This window comes from Solanum dulcamara, chromosome 2 (genome assembly GCF_947179165.1).
Source record: "Solanum dulcamara chromosome 2, daSolDulc1.2, whole genome shotgun sequence".
In the NCBI taxonomy this organism is placed as follows: domain Eukaryota; kingdom Viridiplantae; phylum Streptophyta; class Magnoliopsida; order Solanales; family Solanaceae; genus Solanum; species Solanum dulcamara.
Window position 1 is genome coordinate 46,707,029 of NC_077238.1, and position 23,274 is coordinate 46,730,302.

Here is a 23,274-nt window from a genome sequence, read left to right on the forward strand (position 1 = left end):
TGAACCAGGATGAATGGAGTATCTAGAATTATGAGCCTCCATCAAGATCAAACTCCTTAGGCCATCCACATCTGGAACACATATCCGACCTTGGTAGTATAGAACCCCATCTCCCCCTTAGGAAAAGACCTTTATCTTCTTTTCCTTTACCAACTTCTTTAACTCAATAAACTTTGGGTCAAGATCTTGCTTTGTTATAACATCCACCACCAAAGAGGATTCAGACCTATTTTGAACAACCATACCCCCATCATTAGTACTACCCAACTTCACCCCTAATCTAGCCAATCGATGAAAATCTTTCACCAACTCCCTCTTCCTATTATCTAGATGGGCCACACTCCCCATAGACACTCTACTAAGTGCATCAGCAACCACATTGGCTTTACCCGGATGATAGTGCACACTCATGTCATAGTCCTTAAGGAGTTCTAGCCACCTCCTTTGCCTTAGATTAAGGTCCTTTTGGGTGAACACATATTGAAGACTCTTATGATCAGTATACACATCCACATGCACCACATAAAGGTAATGCCTCCAAATCTTCAGAGCAAAAACAACGGCCGCCAATTCAAGGTCATGGGTAGGGTAGTTGCGCTCATGCACCTTTAATTGCCTAGAAGCATAGACTATTACCTTGCCTTTTTTGCATTAAGACACAACCTAAACCAATCTTTGAAGCATCACAATAATCTACAAACCCTTCTAATCCTTCTGGGAGAGTCAAAATAGGAGCAGAGGTAAGTCGATCTTTTAAGGTCTGGAAACTCTTCTCACACTCATCTGTCCATATGAATTTGGATTTCTTTTGGGTAAATTTTGTCATAGGAGATAAAATGGAAGAAAAGCTTTTGACGAACCTTCTATAGTACCCGGCTAGACCTAAGAAGCTCCTAATATCTGAAGGAGATAATGGTCTAGGCCAATTTTTGACTGCCTCCATTTTCTTAGGATCAACCTTAATTCCATCACCGGACACTACGTGACCAAGAAATGCTACCTCCTTTAACCAAAATTCACACTGACTAAATTTTGCAAATAATTGTTTATCCCTCAATGTTTGAAGCACAACTCTCAAGTGATTTTTATGTTCTTCCTCACCCCGAGAGTAAATTAAAATATCATCAATGAAGACTACTACAAAGGTATCAAGGTAAGGTTTGAACACCCTATTCATCAAGTCCATAAACACCGCCGGTGCATTCGTCAACCCAAAACTCATCACCACAAACTCATAGTGACCATACCTTGTTCGGAAGGCTATTTTGGGAATGTCACACTCCCTTACCCGTAATTGGTGGTAGCCGGACCGAAGGTTGATCTTGGAGAAGTGACTTGTCCCTTGTAATTGATTAAACAAGTCATCTATTCTAGGGAGTGGGTACTTGTTCTTAATGGTCATCTTATTTAATTGTCGGTAGTCTATGCACATTCGAAGTGACCCATCCTTCTTTCTTACAAATAGAACGGGAACACCCCATGGCGAAATACTTGGTCTTATGAACCCCTTCTCTAACAAGTCCTTTAATTGTTTCTTCAGCTCTTTCAATTCAGCTGGAGCCATGCGGTAAGGAGGAATAGAGATAGGTTGGGTATCGGGGAGGAGATCGATACCAAAATCAACTTCCCTTTTGGGAGGGACACCGGGAAGGTCATTAGGAAAGACATCGGGGAATTCATTGACTATAGGAACTGATTCAAGAGAAGGACTTTTGGAGTTGACATCCCTAACCCTCACAATATGGTAAATACATACCTTAGAAATCATTTTGTGAGCCTTAAGATAAGAAATAAACTGACCCTTCACCACCGAATCATGACCCTGCCATTCAATAACAAGCTCATTTGGAAATTGGAACTTGACTCGACGATTCCTACAATCTATGGAAGCATAAGATGCATGTAACCAATCCATCCCAAGAATGACATTGAAATCTATCATGTCAAGCTCAATGAGATCACAAGGAATAACTTTATGCAAGATAGACACAAGGCAACCCCTATAGACCTTTCTAGCAATAACTGACTCACCAACAGGGGTAGACACCAAATAAGGCTCTAATAATATTTCAGGTAAAACATCAAATCTATTAGCAAGGAATGGAGTAACAAAAGATAAATTTTCACCTGGATCTAATAGTGCATACACATCAAAAGAAAAGACCTTTAACATACCGGTAATAACATTGGGTGCATCCTCAACCTCTTGTCTCCCATGCAAGGTGTAAAAGCAGTTGGTGCGTTGGACACCTCCTTGGACTTGTTGACCATGAGCAATTTGTCATTGAGTCCTACCACCACCATCTCTACAATCCTTAGCATGGTGGCCCAGCTTGCCACACTTAAAGCATGCATTGGAGCCGGCTAAGCATTCCCCTTTGTGAGTCCTTCCACACTTCTTGCAAGTGGGGAAAGTTTGAGTAGCAACATTCTCTCTTGGAATCATTGGTTTACCACTCTTGTCCTTGTTGAACTTTGGAGGAAGAGTATTGGTGGAACCTTGTCCCATAAATCATTGCCCACCTTGGCCTTTGCCATTGTTACCATAATCGGACCTTTGAGGGTTAAACCCTCCACCATCCACTCTAGCCTTTTTGAACCCCCTTGATCTCTCTCTAAGCTTCTCTTCTTCAATTTGTTCTGCGTAAGTCATTAACCGAGAGATATCCATCTCCTTGACCAACATGGCCATTTTTCACTCCTTGGACACCAAGCTTGACACACCGAAAATAAACTTGCTCATCCTAGCTCTTGGGTCGGAGACCATGAAGGGAGCATACTTTGACAACTTAGTGAATTTGAGAGCATACTCCCTCACGCTCATACTTCCTTGACGGAGGTTGATGAACTCTTGGATTTTGGCCTCCCTTAGCTCCAATGGGAAGAAGCGGTCTAGGAAGGCACCTTTGAACTCTTCCCATCCTATCGACCCTATTTCTTCATCCCTCTCAACAATCCATTGTTCGTACCACACTCGAGCCATACCTTTGAGTTGATAGGCCACTAGCTCAGCCTTCTCATTTGGTGGCACACCCATGATAGCAACAATCTGGTACACCTCATTAATGAACTCCATAGGGTCCTCATCTAGTTTAGAACCATCAAACTCGGGCGGATTCATCCTTTGGAAATCCCGAATCCTAGAGACTGGATTTTGCATTTGGGGAGGTGGAACACCTAGATTCCCTTGGTTGGCTACGACTTGAGCTAACAAAGTAATAGCACTGCCAAACTCAGCATGGGTTACCCCATCCTCATGATGTTGGGCATTGGGAACCGGAGGAGTTCGGTCCTCATCGTCAACCCTTGCTCTTCGAGGTGGTCTGCCACGAGTCATTATCTAGAGCACACAAAATGGGTCGTTAGTTAAAGGAAAGCTTAGGATGCTCTAAGGCACGACATGAATTTGAAAGAAGTGAAAATTTTTCCTAAACGCCTTATAGTCTCCTATTCATAATTGTGGCGCGCTTCACAACCATGAACAAGACCCTATTTGACGCGGTATGTTGGACTTCCAAGGATCATTCAAAACCTCGGGCTCTGATACCAAGTTTGTCACGACCCAATCCTAGGGCCTAGACGTGACATGGCGAATGAGGAACCCGAAAGTACCTCAATCAAGCCTTTTAGCATTCTTTTAGCCTTTCATAGGTAATGATGATAAATAAATAAGAGGAAATTGTAATAGTAAATCTTCAACTTACATATGTACAACAATACCTCTAACTATTAGATTTAATGGGGCTAAGACAAGTCCCTAGCTCACCCTTAATTATAATAGAAGAAATGTCATAGTAAAATATCTTAACATATCATAAGCTAGAAAGATAAAGGAGTATTGTTCCCGGAACATGGGAACTCACCAAAAGTAGTCTTAAATAGAATATCAACTAGCCACGTGGAGGAGAACGAGGAGGAGCACTGATCCCTACATGATGATATCATGTAGGCAAACGAGTATGCGTTAGTACTTTGAATGTACTAAGTATGTAAGGATGCATGAACATTGGAGAAACATTAAAACATTTATGTAATATGGAACATAATTTAATGTATGCATAATGAATCATATATATATCCTTTAAATCATTCATTTTGTGGGAAATTAACCATAACCGACATTTAAGACCATGCGAGCTATTACATGGAATCCAACATAACCCTCTACATTGGCCGGGGAGACTACTTGCCAGGTAGAACTCCGTCAACTTTATTCATTTCTTTAACTTTAACTTTAAGGGCTATTTATGGATCCATTAGTCTAAGCCTACAAGGGCTCCTATGTTGGCACATAGTTAATAAGACAAGGGGTTGCTACTAGGATTCCCTTACCGAATCCCACCTCAATGCCTCATTCGGTGCTAAGTCAATCCCACGGAATAGTTTAATACTTCAAAATATTCATAGCATATAACTTGAGAATTCAAACATCATATTTGGTAGAATAGCTCATTAAAACATTTGATAATTCAAATATGCAAGAATTGTCCTTATTGCATAAAGAATCTATCATTCATATCATTTCATCATTCCTTCATTTCATAAGACTCCCTTTTTGATCATAGATATTGCTTTCATAAATTTTTATTTGGAGTCAAAGCTTTCAAGTCAAACTTTATTTAAAACATAGTAAAACTAGGTGGGTTCAAATCACATCAACTTGCGAATATGTATGTAAATAAATATACATAAATACTTTGAAATCCCTTAATTAAAAATCATGATTTAAACAACCCACCATGAGTTTCAAGAATCTTTAAATAGATAAATAGAGGAATTACTTGTAAACCATCAATTCATACATATGAAATTATGTTGCATCAAAATAGAATAATAATTATTAGTTTAACCATGATTCATACTATTAAGTAAAATTAAGAATTACCATAAGAAAATATTACTTGAAATCAAAAGACTTAATTGAAAGAGTTTTTGGACTACATGGGTGAAAGAACTCATGGATAAATACCCACATAACTTAGAGTAGAGCTTAAAAAAATAAATATAATTTATCATATAATCAAAATAATTTAGAAATGAGAGTGGAAGGAATACTCTCATTGAAGCCTTACATACCTGGAGACCGAAGCTTTAGTTGGTACCGAAAGACTTAATGAACACTTTTGAGTCCTAGCTTCTCTCCTCGCCGGAACGTTTTGTGTACTACCCGGAGTATATGAATCACCGGAATAGTATTTCTTCACTACTAAGAACTAAAACTATATGTGAGAATGTGTAAAGAAGTGTATAGAGAGAAGATTTGCTTGAGAAAGATTGATGAATAAAATAAGGAAATAAGGTGGGTATTTATAGGTGGGAAAGAGGGACCTAACAATAAATAAAATAATTATAAAGAAAAATCTGAAAATTTAGTGGAATATATTGATGTCATGGATGATGTTAAATGGAGGACAATTTATGTCATGAGTGATGTCAAATGTATCTAGATGTTTCTATGGTAGGTGAAATGAGTTATCTTTGACAGAATACTCTTTTTGGGAGCTGCGTTTGAATAAGATAAATTCCTTATTAGGATTTGGTGTCTTCATAAGAATTGTAGATATGGAAGTCTAGTTTCATATCGTTCAGGAATCAACCAATTTGGATAAACTTACAGTGAGATATGAGTTTTCTTCTATAAACACTCATTTTCGTCACAGCATCCTACCTTACAAAAATTAATTTATTTGACCTACTTAACCTCTGATACTTAAAATATGGTCTTCATAAAAATTGTAGGGAATGATCTTGTGGTTACTCAGAAATTTGTATCACTCAATTTGGATATTCCTATGAAAGGTTATGACCAAAATACAGAGGCTATGTTATGTTTAGGCGAAAATTGAAACATCGTGTACAACGTTTTTAGGGGATGTTACAGATACAATCAATTATCTCTATTTATTTGAAGAAGTCAGTAAAATACAAATGCCTAGCATAGCCAAGATACAAGAAATAGAAGATACGCCATTAGACTTGAATCTTGTTGATTATACAAGGGGTTAGGTTGTAAATCTAAGTCAAGATACAAGAAATTGAATCTTGTTGATTATACAAGGGTTTAGGTTGAAATCAGTATAATAGGGTCAAAATTATATAATTCATTTAGAAAGGGTGATATGTTTTTCCATTCGTTATATAATTTAAAGAATGATTCAAGTAATATCATGACTGACAGACCATGGTATGACCATCATTTTAAAAATCAGTTAGGAATGGTTTTCTCAAACACCTTAGGACACACCTTTATGAACCATGTGTGTTTCTGTTTTTCGTTGTTATAATACAACACTCTAACAAATTCATGGATATGATACCAATATGTAGCATTCATAGTAATATTCTTAAGGTTTATTGGCCCATCTTTCATTGTTGAGATTCCCCACTCTTCAACAAATATAATCTGTTTAATGATCATTTTTGAGAAGTTATAAACATTCTCTTCAGTCTAAAAATGCTGAAATTCTTCACTTTCTGTAGTTATTAAAATTGTTTCATAATATTGTCGAGTCTTATAGTACTCTCCTCCTCCCACCAAGAAGCGAGTCAAAAAACTCTCTCAAACCCTAGTAATCATTATCTCAAAGAAGGGCATTTTAGTCACAAAAACGAAATGGGGTGGGACCCACCTCCGGACCTCGAAAAATTTCGTTTGAAAGATGGAATCGTAGATTCCGTCGATACGAACACAACGAAAGTTATCTCACTCTCAGATTCCATCTATAGCTCCTCAAATTTGCAAAAGACTGAAGTGATTACTGTTCATTGTTCGAGTGAGGAGCTGCTGCAAGCTAAAAAAATCATATCCTTGAGAAATCGGGGATTGCTAAAGATTATAAACAATATTGGAGATGATTCTTCATCCCATATGCCAAGCACAGTATAAAATTCACAAAAACATTTAGTCCCAATTGAGAAAAATGCAGAGGCGCATCAGCTCAGCATCGCCGCCAATGCGCCACCACTGCGCCTTCAATTTCCAGCCACCTCCGGCGATATTCTAGCCCTCGCACCACCTGGACTTTGTTCGCAAGGACAAGGCGCCCCGATAGGAACAAAAACCTCTGGCGAAATCAACTCCGGCGAACAAATTGTAGTCGACGCCGGAGCTACGGCAAGCCAAAACGCACAAGATGAATGCCAAAATGTTCCTCAAGCTGTTTTCAATCTCCTCAGTCATGAGCGCCATCTCGAATCACTGCCACACTCTTCGAATTTATCCTTGAGCTCTGACAACAATGGAGTCGCCGGAGCTCCGGCCAGCCAATTCATCCAAGACCAATACCAAAAGGTGAGTAACAGTGTGGATAAGGTTTCTAACTATAACACATGTCTCAAATCTATACAAACAAGTTCAAATTCAAAAAGTCGTCAAGACGACTTTGGTGGTGCCGAAGCTCCGGCAAACCAATTGGCAAGAGACCAATACCAAAAGACTCATCAAGGTGTTATGAAGCTTCCAAGCTATATAGAGTGCCTCGAATCACCATCAACAAGCTCAAATTCAAAAAGTCGTCAAGACTTGCATCTCCCTGAAGAACACTGTAACAGTGTTGTTCGAGCTGAAGCTGTGGCTGTTGTATTGGATCATGTTCAAAATGACCAACAAGGAAATAGAATGCTAATATTGGAAGGCATTGAAGAAAATGGTCATGCCCCAAAAGAAATTTCGAAGGGGAACTTCACTGATAAGCAATGGAACAGTGCTCTTGCTGTGGCTCATCCAGCTCTGACCAAGAATAATAAGGAAATTCAGAATGCTACTCACAATGGTGATGCTGATCTTGTTGTTAAGCACAAGGAGCAGGGGAACATAATACTTGGTAGTGTTGAAAAAAACAAACAACCTGACCAGTTGAACAGGGGGCTCAATGTGAAAACTCAACCTGTCCATAGACCTTATGTTCCTAATAGCAATCCTATGAAAGTGTCAAATAATTTTGATGCTATTAAATCTACTAACAAACCTGCTGCTCTGAATACTGGAAGCAACCTAGGTTCCAGAAACTCAAACCAACTTAGAGCTCCAAGTTTTAATATTCCAACTCCTAATAATCATGTGGTGCTTCCCAATACTAATTTACCTGCCAAACAAACCAAGCACCCCAATACTAATACTCCAACCCCTCCTAATCCTGTCATCCACCAAACTCTGGCTACTAAGTTGAGAGCCCAAGAAGCTATGAAAACAGACACTATTGATATTACACCTCCCAAAATTACCACAAAGCAAGGCTATCCAGCTGTAGTATTTACAGAAGAAGATTTCCTGGTGAAATTGGCTAGTGATTGTAAGTATACTCTAATAGGAAAATTCACAAATACTATGCCTAAGATGGAAACCATTAGAAAGGAATTCATCTTGCAAACAGAACTCAGAGGAGGAGTGAAACTTACCCATTTTAACTCTAGGCATCTGTACATAGACTTGGACAATGAGTATGATCACTCTACTATTTGGTCCAAAGGAAGAATGTACATAAATGGCCAACTTATGAGACTCCAACTGTGGACCCCCACCTTCAAGCCTGAAGAAGAAACATCTCTAGTTCCTATATGGGCTATATTACCTGAATTACCTTGGCACTATTATCGTCTTGCAGTGGTAACTCCATTACTATCCCCAATTGGAAAGGTGTTGTTCTTGGATTTGGCAACCTACAAGAAAACAAGGGGTAGTGTTGCAAAAGTCAAAGTACAAATTGACCTTACAAAATAAAGACCACAACATGTATGGATGGGGTATGGTGAGGATGAAAATGGAGCAGGAAGGTGGCAGTCTATCCAATATGAGGGGGTGCCAGATTACTGTCAACACTGCAAACATCAAGGTCACACCATTCATGTTTGTACTGTGAAAAGAAGGGATGAAGATAATAAGAAAAAGCAAGTTCAAGAAGAAGAAGCAAGAAACAAAGATAAATCCAACAATGAAAAGAACAAGGAACAACAGAATAAGGAGCTAAAACACCAAGAAGACAAACAAAATAAGGAACAACAAAACACTAGCAAAGCTGAAGCTGAAAAAAGAGACCAAGAACATGCAGGTTGGCAAATTCAAAGGAGGAAAGGCAAAAAAGATGGACAACACAACCAACAACAACCACAACAGCATAAAACACAAGTATCCATGACAAAAGGGGAAAGTTCAGTACCATCCCAGCATATTATCAGCAGCAGCAAAGAAGGAAAATCTCAACAGCAGGCAGGTATGCTTAATAACTCTAACTTTAATACTTGTAATATCCAAACTTGTAATGTAGACTCTGGAGTCCAGAGCCTACTCCCCATTCCCCATACAATATTGGATCCCAGCCCCCATAATCCCATACAGCAGGTATTACATGTTAATGAAGAGAGCAGACCTGCAGACAAACAAAAAGAGCAAAATATTACTGCCAGGTGTGCACCAAATACTGGTTTGAATAATGTGGAAAGCAACAAAGCCAATGGAAAAATCCCAGGTATTGACTTAATGCTCCCACAACCCCATGGCTCCCCCAATTACTTTAATATCTTAAATAGTATTAATATTGTGGCTGAAGAAGTCTGTGGAGGTCAGGTTGGAGGAATACAGGAGCAAATCACTAATCTGCAGGAAGGGGAAACCAAGGGGAGGGAAAATCTATTGGTTGACCATAGGAAAGACCCTATAGCCCCTGCCACCACTATTCCAGCAGAGATAAGGTCCAACATGCCATTGCAACAAGATGATGTTCAACAGCTTTCAGAGGACAGTGATAAGGGAGGTGTTGAATCTCCAAAAAATAGTGAACAAAATACAGGTGCAGTGATTCAGCTACTGAACAATAAATATACTCTTTCTTTGAGTAAAAAGAAGAGGGAGGCACTGAAGAAAAAGATAGGAAAAAAAAAGTAAAAAATCTCTGTCTGAAAAGACACAACACAGAGCAGGGATTTATGCTTCACCTCTTCAAATTCAATCCAGCTCTACTGAATTGTGTGTGCTTAATAAGAGAGCCATATCAGATGACTTGGAGGATGAATATAGACCTATTCAATCTGAAGATGAAGAGGACCTAGATCAAAGGGAACAAACTCATGATGAGGATGAGGAAACTAGTGCCTCCCCTATTAGAGCACTGGATGATATCACAGATTCTACAACTCAGGATGAAGTGTTGCAAGTCACTGAGAAGCAGGGTTTATCACCCAGGGGTCAGCAAGCAAAGAAGAAGAAGAAAAAACAGAAACAAGACATCTCCACCAGTTCAGATAATGCTACTTGTAAGAGTGGCATCAATACAAGGTCCAAATCCCTGAAACTTTGATGATGAATACAATATGCTGGAATGCAAGGAGTATTGATACTCAAGGTGCCTTGGATAGACTCCAAAAACTCAAGGATTATCACAATTTAACTATGTTGGCAATCCTGGAACCATTTGCTAATCAATCACATCTCAACCACTACAGAATTCAGCTGAGAATGGACAGTGCCATTCATAATCCCAATAACAAGATTTGGTTGTTTTGGACTAAGGATGTGGACTGCTCTATTGTAGACCAAAATGAACAACAGTGTACTTGTGAAATCAAACATGTGGCTAATCCTAATTCTCATATTATTACATTTGTTTATGCCAAGTGTAAGGATTACCTGAGAAGAACTCTTTGGGATAAAATGCTGCAGTATGCTGACACAGACAAGCCATGGTGCATTATGGGAGACTTTAATGTGATCACTGATGTTGATGAAAAACTAGGAGGACAACCATACAACATGAAAAAAAGCTTAGAGTTCATAAGTGTAATTGAGGCATGTGGTCTCACTGATCTGGGATTCCATGGGCAGAAATTTACATGGTGCAACAACAGGGACATGGAAGTTAGAATTTGGAAGAGACTGGACAGGGCCATGGTGAATGATAGGTGGTTAGAGATGATGCCCATGACTACTGTGGCTCATCTTGCTTCAACAGGTTCAGATCACTCCCCCCTATTACTTGAATGTAAGGAGACTCACAGTAATCCTATCAAATACTTCAAGTTCCTCAACTGTTGGGTGGATAATGAGACTTTCCAGTACACTGTTAGAGTCTGTTGGGAAAGACCAGTAGAGGGTAATCCAATGAGAATATTCCACTTGAAACTTAAGAGGGTGTCTAACACCCTTAGTAGCTGGTCAAGGCAACAGTATGGGGACATATATGAAGCTGTCAAAGAGTTTGAAGAGAAGGTAAAGCAAGCTGAAGTTGATCTCATCCAAGACAAGTCTGAGGATAACAAGATCAAGCTGAATCTTGTGAATGCTCAGTACATTAAATACTTAAAGACTGAACAATCCATCCTTAAACAAAAAACTAAGCTTCAGTGGTTTAAGGAGGGAGATGCCAATTCCAAGTACTTTCATGCTATTATTAGAGGAAGGAGAAGAAGATTATTCATCCATCAGATTACTGATGAACAGGATAATACTATTCAAGGTGATCAGAATATAGCTACTGCTGCATGTGACTACTTTGAGAAGATATTTACTGGTAAGGATGATGCTATCAATGAAGATATCCTCAGATGTATCCCCAAATCCATCACAGATAATCAAAACCAAGCTCTTAATGCTATGCCAACTAAAGAGGAGCTCAAAGAAGCTGTATTTTCCCTCAGTGATGTATCTGCTGCAGGTCCAGATGGTTTTAATGGCAAGTTCTTCCAAACTTGCTGGGATATCATCAGTGAAGACTTATTCAATTTGGTGAAATACTTTTTTTGTGGGCATTCTATTCCCAAGTTCATCTCACATGCTTGTTTTGTCCTACTCCCAAAAGTAGATCATCCTAATAAGTTATCAGATTTCAGGCCTATATCACTAAGTAACTTCACCAATAAAGTTATTTCAAAGATCCTATGTCTCAGACTTGCTCCTATTCTTCCTCAACTGATCTCTGAAAATCAGTCAGGTTTTGTTAAGGGAAGAAGTATAGCTGAAAACATAATGTTGGCACAGGAAATCACTCATAGCATTAAAAAACCAAAGCTGGGAGATAATGTTGTGATCAAATTAGACATGGCCAAAGCCTATGACAGGGTGTCCTGGTCATTTATATGTCTAGTCATGAGAAGGTTTGGATTTGGAGAAGGATTTATTGACATGGTTTGGAGACTTATGGCTAATAACTGGTATTCAGTTATTGTGAATGGAGGTAGGCATGGTTTCTTCCACTCTACAAGAGGCCTCAAACAGGGAGATCCATTATCCCCAGCCCTATTTATTTTAGGTGCTGAGGTACTATCAAGAATGCTCAATAATCTTCATCAACACCATTTGTACAAAGGTTTCCACATGGAGAAGAAAGGTCCATTGATTAATCATTTGAGCTTTGCTGATGATATAATCATTTTCACTTCAACATGTAGTAACTCTCTCAAGCTGATCATGAAGACACTGGAAGTGTATGAACAGACTTCAGGCCAGCTTATTAACACACAAAAGAGTCAGTGCATGATCCCTCTGAATACTGATCCTGAGATCACTGAAAGGGTCACTTCTACCACTGGTTTCAAAACAACTCATGGCCCTATTACCTACTTGGGTTGCCCCTTATATATTGGAGGTCAAAGGATCATATACTTTACTAGTGTGGTGTCCAAAGTAACATCCAGAATTAGAGGATGGCATACCAAAATTCTCAGTTATGGGGGGAGAGCTGCTCTTGTGAAGTATGTGTTGCAGTCCCTCCCAATTCATCTCTTATCTGCTGTGATTCCAACTTCCACTACACTCAAACAAATAAAGTCCCTAATAGCAGACTTTTTTTGGGGATGGGACAAAGAAAAAAGAAAATACCATTGGGCATCATGGGAGACCCTCAGCTACCCAACAGATGAAGGAGGTGTTGGCATGAAAAATCTGAAAGATGTCTGCCTAGCAATGCAATATAAACAATGGTGGATTTTTAGGTCTAAGAAGACTCTATGGGGGAGCTTTCTGAGGGCCAAGTATTTCCAAAGGGCAAATCCAGTAATCAAGAAATGGGACACTGGTCAATCAATTATGTGGAAACACATGATGACAAACAAAGCTGAGATTGAGCCTCATATACAGTGGCACCTTAACTCAGGCTCTTGCAGCTTTTGGTGGGATGATTGGTTAGGAATTGACCCCCTAGCTTATCACAAAGACTGTCTACCTAGACTTAACAATACCACTGTCTCCAAGTTCCTGAAGAATGGAGAATGGGATGAAGAGAAGGTGAGGCAACATGCACCTCAGCATCTGATACAGAAGATTCTTAGTTTTTCCTTCAAGTATCAACCTAACATCCTAGATACAGCTTACTGGAAGCTGACCTCAGATGGAAACTTCACTTGTGCTTCAGCTTGGAACAAGATCAGGCCAAAAAGGAACAAAACCATGACTGACACTTATGTATGGCATAAGAATATACCTTTTAAGATATCCTTTCTAGTTTGGAGAACTCTCAGAAGCAAGTTGCCCACTAATGAAAGTATTGAGAAATTTGGTCATGCACCTGTTCAGTGCTCTTGTTGCTACAGGTCAGGTTGGGATAATATAGATCATATATTCATCTCAGGACACATGGCTAGACATATATGGAATTATTTCTCTGATTGTTGGGGTATACATCACAGCAGTAGCCCCATGAGGAACACTCTGATGAAATGGTGGTTGGTTAAACCAAATAATGAAGTCCATAAACTATTAATGCAAGCTACCCCCATATTCATCTGTTGGAATCTATGGAAGAACAGATGTGCTAGCAAATATGGAGGAAAAAAGTCAAGCAGTACTAGAGTGAAGTTCTCAGTTATCAAAGAACTTTACATGCTGATCTTCACAGCTTTCCCTTACCTTAGCTGGCCAAGTGACTGGAAGGAGCTAATAATTATGGTGGAAAGCTGCAGTCAGGAGCTGAAAATAACCCAGGTTAGTTGGCACAAACCAACTTACAATGTGGTTAAATTTAACACTGATGGAAGTGCTTTGAATAATCCTGGGAAAATTGGAGCTGGGGGCATCCTAAGAGACCACAAAGGAAACCTCCTTTATGCATTTGCTGCACCACTTGGAATTGGTTCTAACAACCAAGCTGAGGTACAGGCTGCACTTCTGGGCATCACTTGGTGCATTCAACATGGCTACAGCAGGGTCCTACTGGAGGTTGACTCTGAATTACTTGTGAAATGGCTAAAACAAGAGATTACACCACCCTGGACTATCAGGATTTACATCACAGACCTGCAGGAACTGATCATAATGCTGGATTTCTTTCAATGCAAGCACATCTATAGGGAAGCTAATTTTGTTCCAGATACACTTTCCAAGCATAGCCACAGTGTAGACAGCATGATTCAATTCTACAGTCCTCAACAGCTTCCTAAGGAAACAAGAGGATACTACATCCTAGACAAAATGGGGATGCCAAATTTTAGGAGGACAAAACTGAAGAGGATCAAACAACCTCCTTGAAGTGTATACCATTAATAGTAGTACATAACTCCCTATGTATAAATTCATAGTTAGGAGTTTTGTAAAGGGGAGAGTCTCCCTTGTTTATTGCCTTCCTAGAGCAATCAACCTACCCCTAGAGGTAAGGATTAGAGTAGATATTTTCTTTTTTCTTTTCATGCTTCATTGTGTAGGTACCAGCAGATTTGGAAAAAGGGAACAAACAAATGCAAGCCAGGTGAGGTTTGCTTCTTGGCACAGCAGCTGCAAAATGAACCAATGGATAACTTGGAGATGGCCTTGGAGCTGCAAGAATGTTGTAGAGATGCAGCACAGGAATCAGCAAAGGGAAGTTTCCTTTTGTTTGTTTATCTGGTGCAGGTATCATAAGGCTTTGAGCCTGGTATTGGAGTTTCAGCAGCTGAGATTGGAATTCTTAGACCAACAACCTACCATAGACTTGCAGCATCTCAGCAACATCACTTGCATATGCTACACTACAGCAGCAACAAGATCCTGCATAAGGAATCCTTTGTACTGCAAATTCAGATTGCTTCCTACCTTCCTCAACAACTACCTTAAGGAGCTGATCCTGATCAGCAGGTGCAAGGTGAGGAGTCACTTGTGGACCTGTCCAAAGGCCCCCAAACTTTGCAGGATTGCAACATATATTATTTTGACAAGGCCCAAGAAATTTCAGCCCAAACGGATAATTGGAGACGTTAGGCGAGCGAGCTTGAAACAATCAGCTGTCTTAAGCTTAAAAAGGAATAATTTTGCTAAATGGAAGCTCCAACTTGGGAAACAAGCCTTCAAACTTTGCATGGCTAAAGGAAAGGATATATATGCAAACTTCAGAAAGTTTCAGCTCAAACGGATAAGTGGAGACGTTAGTCGAGCGACATGGAAAATGCTCACAGGCTCCAAAATTCTCTTTGATACCCATTCTTCTCTATTAACCTGTACAGGTCTTTGCTTGTTCCTGGTTATTTGTTGTGTATTTGCAGGTTGTTGGAGATATACACCAACATGCTTTAACAACAAATACATAGAGGACAACACCTGCAGCAACTCAACACCTGCAGCAGCTCAACACCTGCAACACCTGCAGCAGCTCAACACCTGCTTGCTTTGTTGCTTGTCTTTGGTTGACAGTTTTTGTTTAGAATCTCTTTGGCAATGCTATGAGGGCTGCAGTAACCTGGGGCTTCTATGGAGAAGCACTCTCAGCTTGCCAACCACACTCTCTATTATCAACACACTCCAGCAACAACTCCACCAACCTGCAGCACACAAGGAACAAATACAAGCTATCTACAGCAGCATGCAGATTTCTTTAGTTGTGTGGCTTGTTGGTTTTGTTTGTCTGTGCAGGTACTCCAAGAAGCTGAACCTGATCACAACAAAGGACCTCCCTTCTTGTATAATTGACACCAACATGCAGCCAAAGCACAAAGGAAGCACCAAGGAGATGCACAGTTGCTTGTTTCTGTACTCTTCTGGTTTTGTATGTCTATGTCCACATACCAGGAACTCTCCAGCACCCTCCAACAATTTTCACTACCTGCAGCAACACCAAATTTTTTGGAGCCCCTTGCAGCAACAATTCCAACAACTTGCAGCACACAAGAAACATGGTTACAGCAGCTTCCAGATTTCTTTGGTTGTGTGGTTTGTTGTTTTTGTTTGTCTGTGCAGGTACTCCAAGAAGCTTAACCACCTCAAAACAAAGACCAACAAGCAGCCTAACTACAATGGCAGCAACAAGGAGTTGCACAAAAACATGCATCAGCCTTTTCTCTTCCCACAATTGCTTGCCCCTTTGTTAATTGCTAATGCAGGTTCACTGATGCACACCTGCTACAACTTCAAAGTTGAGAATTCTTGGCTTCACAAGGATACTGCAGCCATCATCATCACCCACCATCTGTACCTACCATATGCAGCACAGCAGCAGCAGTATACAGCATATGCAGCACACAATAGTTTGCTTGTGTGTTTTTCTGGTGTTGTTTGCCTGTGCAGGTACCAAAAGAGGGATCTACTACTGAACCTAATTCTCCACAACTCCAAGGCTGTTGGATACTATAGATCCATATATTTCCTCTCCTTTCAGCCCCCATAGCTGATAATCATGATACTGATGCAATGGCATATTTCACCTGGATTTTCTTGGTACGACAAGACTAAAAAGAGCAAAGATGAAAAGAATTTTCCCATCCCATGCGAGATAGAAGTTTCGTATACTTGTTCTTCTTCAATGTAGCTATGTCTGGTACGTAGCATAGTTGAATAGGACTAGTGTAGGTTACTTTCCTGTTTTCTCATGGAAGGGGAGAGTCTCCCTCATTTATGCTTTCATAGTTGAATTGTACCGGGAGGAGTCCTCTCACAGGTTTACTACTTTCTAGTTATAGTTAGTCTCTTTTTTGTATCGGGGATGAGTTAGCCGACCTTAATAGGTTAGCCGACTTATGAACCACCATAGGATCGGAGGTAAGGTTTATGTCCCCCTCCTTGTATTTTTATTTTGATTATTTATGTTAAGGCTTGGGGGTGTTGCTTAACCCCTGACTGTGCACGAGAGGTGGGAGCCTCGTGTAGGGTCTGTTCCCATAAAAAAAAAAAAAAAAAAAGATTCAACATATCGATTATCTTTTGATGAAACTCATGTTATAAAACCATCTGTGTTGATAAGAAAAACACAATAAGAAAGATTTATACAACCTATCTTAGAAGCAAAAAATGACGAAATAAAAAATTATAAGATAAAAGGAGAATATTTTAATGGAATAAGATTCATTTCCGTTAATATCTTAGTAGATACTAGTGCTAGTGAAAATTACATCAGCTATAGGCTGTGTAACCACCTTCAACAGTATAGATTAAAAGATAAACATTTTTATACTGATTTCAATAGAAAAAGACATGAAATAGTAAATATGATAAAAACTATTTTAAAATTCGAAGATAAGATCATATCTATAAGATTACTAGTTGAACCAAAAGGAAATAATGATAATTTAGAAATTTTATTAGGAACTACATTCCTAGATAGTGTAAAGCCATATGATATACTCGATCAAGGTATCAAAATTACATATAATAATAAGATAATATTCATATCAAAATGACAAGTCAATATAATATATATATATATATATATATATCAATTGGAATAATGTACAAAGATTATAAAGCAGAATATTTTGCTGCATATATAGATAACTGATTGGAAAAATATTGTTGTAAACCAGAAATATTTCCCAAAGAATACCATCAAGAGTTACCTATTATCAGAGGAAGAGATATATCAAATAACGTTGTAACAATTTCTAGAGGCATTGCTCAACCGATTATACTATTAGGATATTTTTTAATAAAATATCCCCCATTTTATTTTTATAATACCGAACAAGATGTACTGTTAGAAAATAACTTTTTAAATATTTCATAGTGTACTCTACGACAGAGTCCTATTTTAAATAAGATTTAAGACTCCTAGTCAACATACGATTGTTGTCAAACTCTTTAAAACTGCTTATTCAAGAAAATTACTTATTCAATTTAAACCCCGCACAGCCCAGCGTGGTGTTATAGGATACCAAAATAAACCATTTTTTTCCAAAAGCACTCCCTTGCTATAATATGATATTGATTGGGAAAACCATCAGATAATAAATCGGCAATATCCCCTACTAGAATATCAGATAACCTTCAACAAATTAGAAGAAAGCTTGGCTATGATCAAACAAAAATTTGAATAATGTTTTTTTCTGAAAACCCTTAGAATTTTGGGATAAAAATAAGATAGAAGCCAAGCTAGAAATGAAATATAAAGATAAAGTTATTAGGGTAAAACCAATGAGATACAGTTCGAAAGATCAAGAAGAATTTCAAAAACAGATTAAATAATTATTAAGTCATAGAATAATAAGACCTAGTAATTCTCCACATAGCTCTCCTGCTTTTATGGTAAGAAACCATGAAGAGATAGTACAAAATAAATCAAGAATGGTTATTAACAACAAGAAATTAAATGATAATACCATATTTGATGGATATTTCTTACCCCATAAAGAGAGTTTAATCAATAGAGCTACTAACAAGAAAATATTTTCTAAATTTGATTGTAAAAGTGAATTTTGGCAAATAAAAATGAATAAAGATAGTATTCAATATACTGCATTTTCTACCCCTCAAGAACAATATGAATGGTTAGTCATGCCATTTGAATTAAAAAATGCACCACAGATATTCCAAAAAAAAATGGATAATATTTTTAAAAATTATGACTATATTTGTTTACATTGATGATGTTTTAATTTTGTCAGATAGCCTCGAAGAACACATGATACATGTAAATAAGTTTACTAACTTCTTATGCTTAGAAATGGATTAACACTTTCTAAAAAGAAAGCAAGCCTATTAAAAAATGAGATAAAATTTTTAGGAATGATAATTGACGGAAATGGTATAAAATTACAAAGCCATATCATTGAAAAGATATATGTTTTTCCAAATAAATTAGTCGATAAAAAGCAAGTACAATTCTTAATCCGAAGCATAATTAAGAATTCCTAAAAAGCTTTGTACTTGCTTTCTTCTTCTTATTCTTATTATTATTGTTGTTGTTGTAATTCTTCTTCTTCTTCTTCTTCTTCTTCTTCTTATTCTTCTTCTTCTTCTTCTTCTTCTTCTTCTTCTTATTGTTGTTGTTATTATTGTTATTATTGATATTGTTGTTATTGTTTTTATCAATAAATTAGAAGAAAATATAGATATAATCAAACAAAAATTAGAATAATATTTTATCGAAAATCCCTTAGAATTTTGGGATAAAAAATAAGATAGAAGCCAAGTTAAAAATTAAAGACAAAGATAAAACCATTAGAGTAAAACCGATGAGATACAGTCCTGAAGACCAAAAAGAATTTCAAAAACAGATTAAAGGATTATTAAGTCTTAGAATAATAAGACCTAATATGAAATGACCCGTTAGGTAATTTTGAGAACGAGTCCTCCTCCTTTCATAGAAGATCCTTTTCGTAAATTTAAGTTAAAAATTTTGGACCTTTAGGTAACTTGGTTAATTAGTTGAGGGATAATTTTAGAGAATTAATTTAATTGGTGGGCTAAAGTGTTAATTTATTTAATATCATATACCACTTTTCTTATATTTATTAAAATAGGTTAGTAGGGTTTGTAAATTTTAATACATAATTAGTTTGAGAAAGAAAAAAAAAGGAGAACAGCGAGAAAGCGCAGCCAGCAGCAGAAATTGGGGAAAAATGGAGGAAGAAAGAAAAGAAAGGGGAAAAGAAAAATAAAGGAGAAGAGAAAAATAGAGATTTTCATTCCAAAGCGTCAAGGTAATTACTCTCATCCTTTCCATTAAATTTTTATTTGAGTATGAACATATTTTTAGGATATATTGGTGAGAAAATAACGCTGAAATAAGAAAATATGACCCTAGGGTTCTTCACATAAAATCTTGATTAGGGGGTCGAATAATGATCCGTTTTAGCTGAAATTTGACATGTGAGTTTATTTTATCATGAGTGAACATAATCGGAAAGAAAATTTCAGATTTGACTTCAATGACTCAGGATAACCTTTTGACCTAATTTTTTATCCGAAACTAAATATAGCAATATGGGTGTCATTGAATTCATATTCTTATGAAGATTATGTATTTGAACAGATTTTGATCGTTCAGAAGCGTTACAAAAGACTCAAGTTTTAAAGTGATTATTCAATTTAATTGAGTTTTAACCCTAGTTTTGAAATTTAGAAAATATGGGAGTTGACATGTTAAGTGACATCAAGATTAGGAACGTATTTATAGATTTGCTTAAATTTTTGGATCTAGGCTAGACATATGGTAATAAAGGTGTTGTTAGTTTCGAAATCTTATTGTGATTATTTATTTGACTAGATTACATTAATTTGGAGGCCCAACAAAAAGGGAAGGCTCAAGTCCCGGAGTGATTGCTTGATTAATTAAGGCAAATAAATTTCTAAACCTCAGTTTAAGCTTATAGATGCTTGTATTTTCGTGCAATGTGTACTAGAGAGTAATGAGAATTGGAATGAGTTATTGACTGTATGATTGTCCTTAAAATGGAGATAAGGGATATAAAATGGTGATCTAATGACATGTATTGGTGGAATTGATATGTTGTGATTATGGATTTATTTTGAACATATGAAATGACTATGTTGATGTGAGAGAGGAAATATTATTGTTGTTGTCATGTTATTATCATGAATTATATGAACATGAATTGATTTCATTGGTTCTGACATATTATGTTGAGACTAAAAATGATAAGAAACAAAAGGGGTCAGGCCATACGCTTTGTGACAGGTATTATGAAACAAAGGGTCATGTCATACGCTCCGTGGCATGATATATATATTGAGGGGACGGGCCACACGCTCCGTGGCAGGATATATATATTGAGGGAATGGACAACACGCTCTGTGGCAGGTTACATGGACAAAAATGTCCCTCATGGATTCCGAATTGTAATTCAGCGAATGTGTACCGATAGAACAGACATGCATCATCTCATTGCATTGCATCGCATTTTGTTGATATTTGTGAATTCGTTTTAACACTTATTGCTCTGTATATGTTGAATTTGACATGATATAATACACTTATTATTATTATTACTACTACTACTATTACTATTACTATTATTATTATTATTACTATTATTATTATTATTATTATTATTATTATTATTGTTATCATTGTCATTATCATTATTATCATTATCATCATTGTCATTATCATTATTGTTATTATTATTATTATTATTATTATTATTATTATTATTATTATTATTATTAATATTATTATTATTAGTATGTTCACTAAGTGTCTTTACATGTTTCTAGAATTTCCTTCCGAAGTAGCCATTCGAATTAAATTCGAATAATATTTTTAATTTGTTATTGGAAATATTACTATTACTATTATTATTACTACTGTTACTATTACTATTACTATTACTTTTATTATTACTATTACTATTAGTATTATTATTATTATTATTATTATTACTATTATTATTACTATTATTTTCTATGATTATTATTATTATTACTATTACTATTATTATCTATTATTATTATTACTATTACTATTATTATCTATTATTATTATTACTATTACTATTATTATTATTATTATTATTATTATCATTATTATTATTATTGTCATTATCATCATTAATGTTATTATTATTATTATTATTATTATTATTATTATTATTATCATCATTATTATTATCATCATAATTATTATTATTATCATTATTATTATTATTATCATTATTATTATCATTATTATTATTATTATTATTATTGATGATATTTGTAGGGCTTATCTTCCCTAGAACAATGATGTTTTTTAAATTTCTTTTTCGATTTTTGAGAGGGACCTGCAACAGCAAATTGAGTACAAAAATCTATTAATTGAGTTTTTTCTGATTTATTATTTGCTTTTATTTGTTGAGCTAATTTAAGCTCATTGCACAGATTTAATCCTTCTTGGGTGCAAGTGCCAATTAATTGGCCGTAAGTAAAGACATCATAAGGAATAGCAGTATTAGTTCCTCGTAGAGTTTTTCGAACTCTTTCTGCAAATAAAGGAGGAAGACCATCTATAAATTTAGTTTTCCAATGGACACTATTGCTTTCTGGCAAGTCCATTACTCTACTTAGAAAGGTGTCTTTATACCACCTGAATTCACCTAAATGTCTACACCTTAGTCCATTTAGAAGGGTTCTAAGAGTTTTATTTTGGTTGGTAAATCTACCATTAAAATGTTCTAATATAATTAAAACTAAATTATAAACAGCATCTTGTCGAACATTTTCGATTGGCCTTTGAGATGTTCCTTCTTCAGAGACGACGGCCTCTATCGTTACTTCTCTTTTGATTGATGAAGTGATAGTTGATCGGGCTTCTGGCATAAGATATTCCTTTTTATCATTGGGATTTATTTGTTTAAGAATTCCTCCAAAGTCAATATTAGAAGTATAGATTTATGTATTATGAAAGTGCCTAGGCTCTAATACCATCGCAACCAGGATCTAAAAGACTGGCGGTAGTCTGCGCGGTCATTCAGATCTTGCTTGAAACTATATCTTTGAGCTTATAGTTAGTAAGATCAAAACCAAAATAGAAAAAAATTTTATTTAATTTATGACTGTATGGAAGCTTTCACCTGAGCAAAGGGCCTGTCAGATATTCCGATATATACTATTATTAATCTAGTAACTAGCAGTTCTAACAGTGTGAACATATGCCCCTTTCTTTTCTTTTAACGGAGACTTACACCACCACTGCTTGCTAGGCCGAAATTAATATAGTAATGCCGGAATCGACTGTACCACCATCTCAGAACCAAGTCATAAACTATGATAAATTGTTCTTATAAATTGATTGAGTCTAAGTCTTTCATATTACATAACTCATATAACTTTAGATCTCTGATATAGATATGAAGATGTTTTAGCCGGACATAGTCACGGCTTATATATAAAAGAAGTTAATAAATAAAGCAATAAATGAACGTACCTTGCCTTGAAGGCTTTTCCAAACTGCAAACTTTTATTGATATCTTAAAATACTGATGATTACAAGAGAGAAGGGAGAGAAGATAGGAGTAGAGAGAGAAGGGGGGTTGCAAACTCTACCTAAGAATGAAAATATAATGCCATTTATATAGGAAGGCTAGGGATACAAAAGTCTTCATATGGGTCCCTGAATAGTACAAATGGGTCCCTTATGTAGGTTTCTAGAACAGTGTATGTACTGTGTTCAT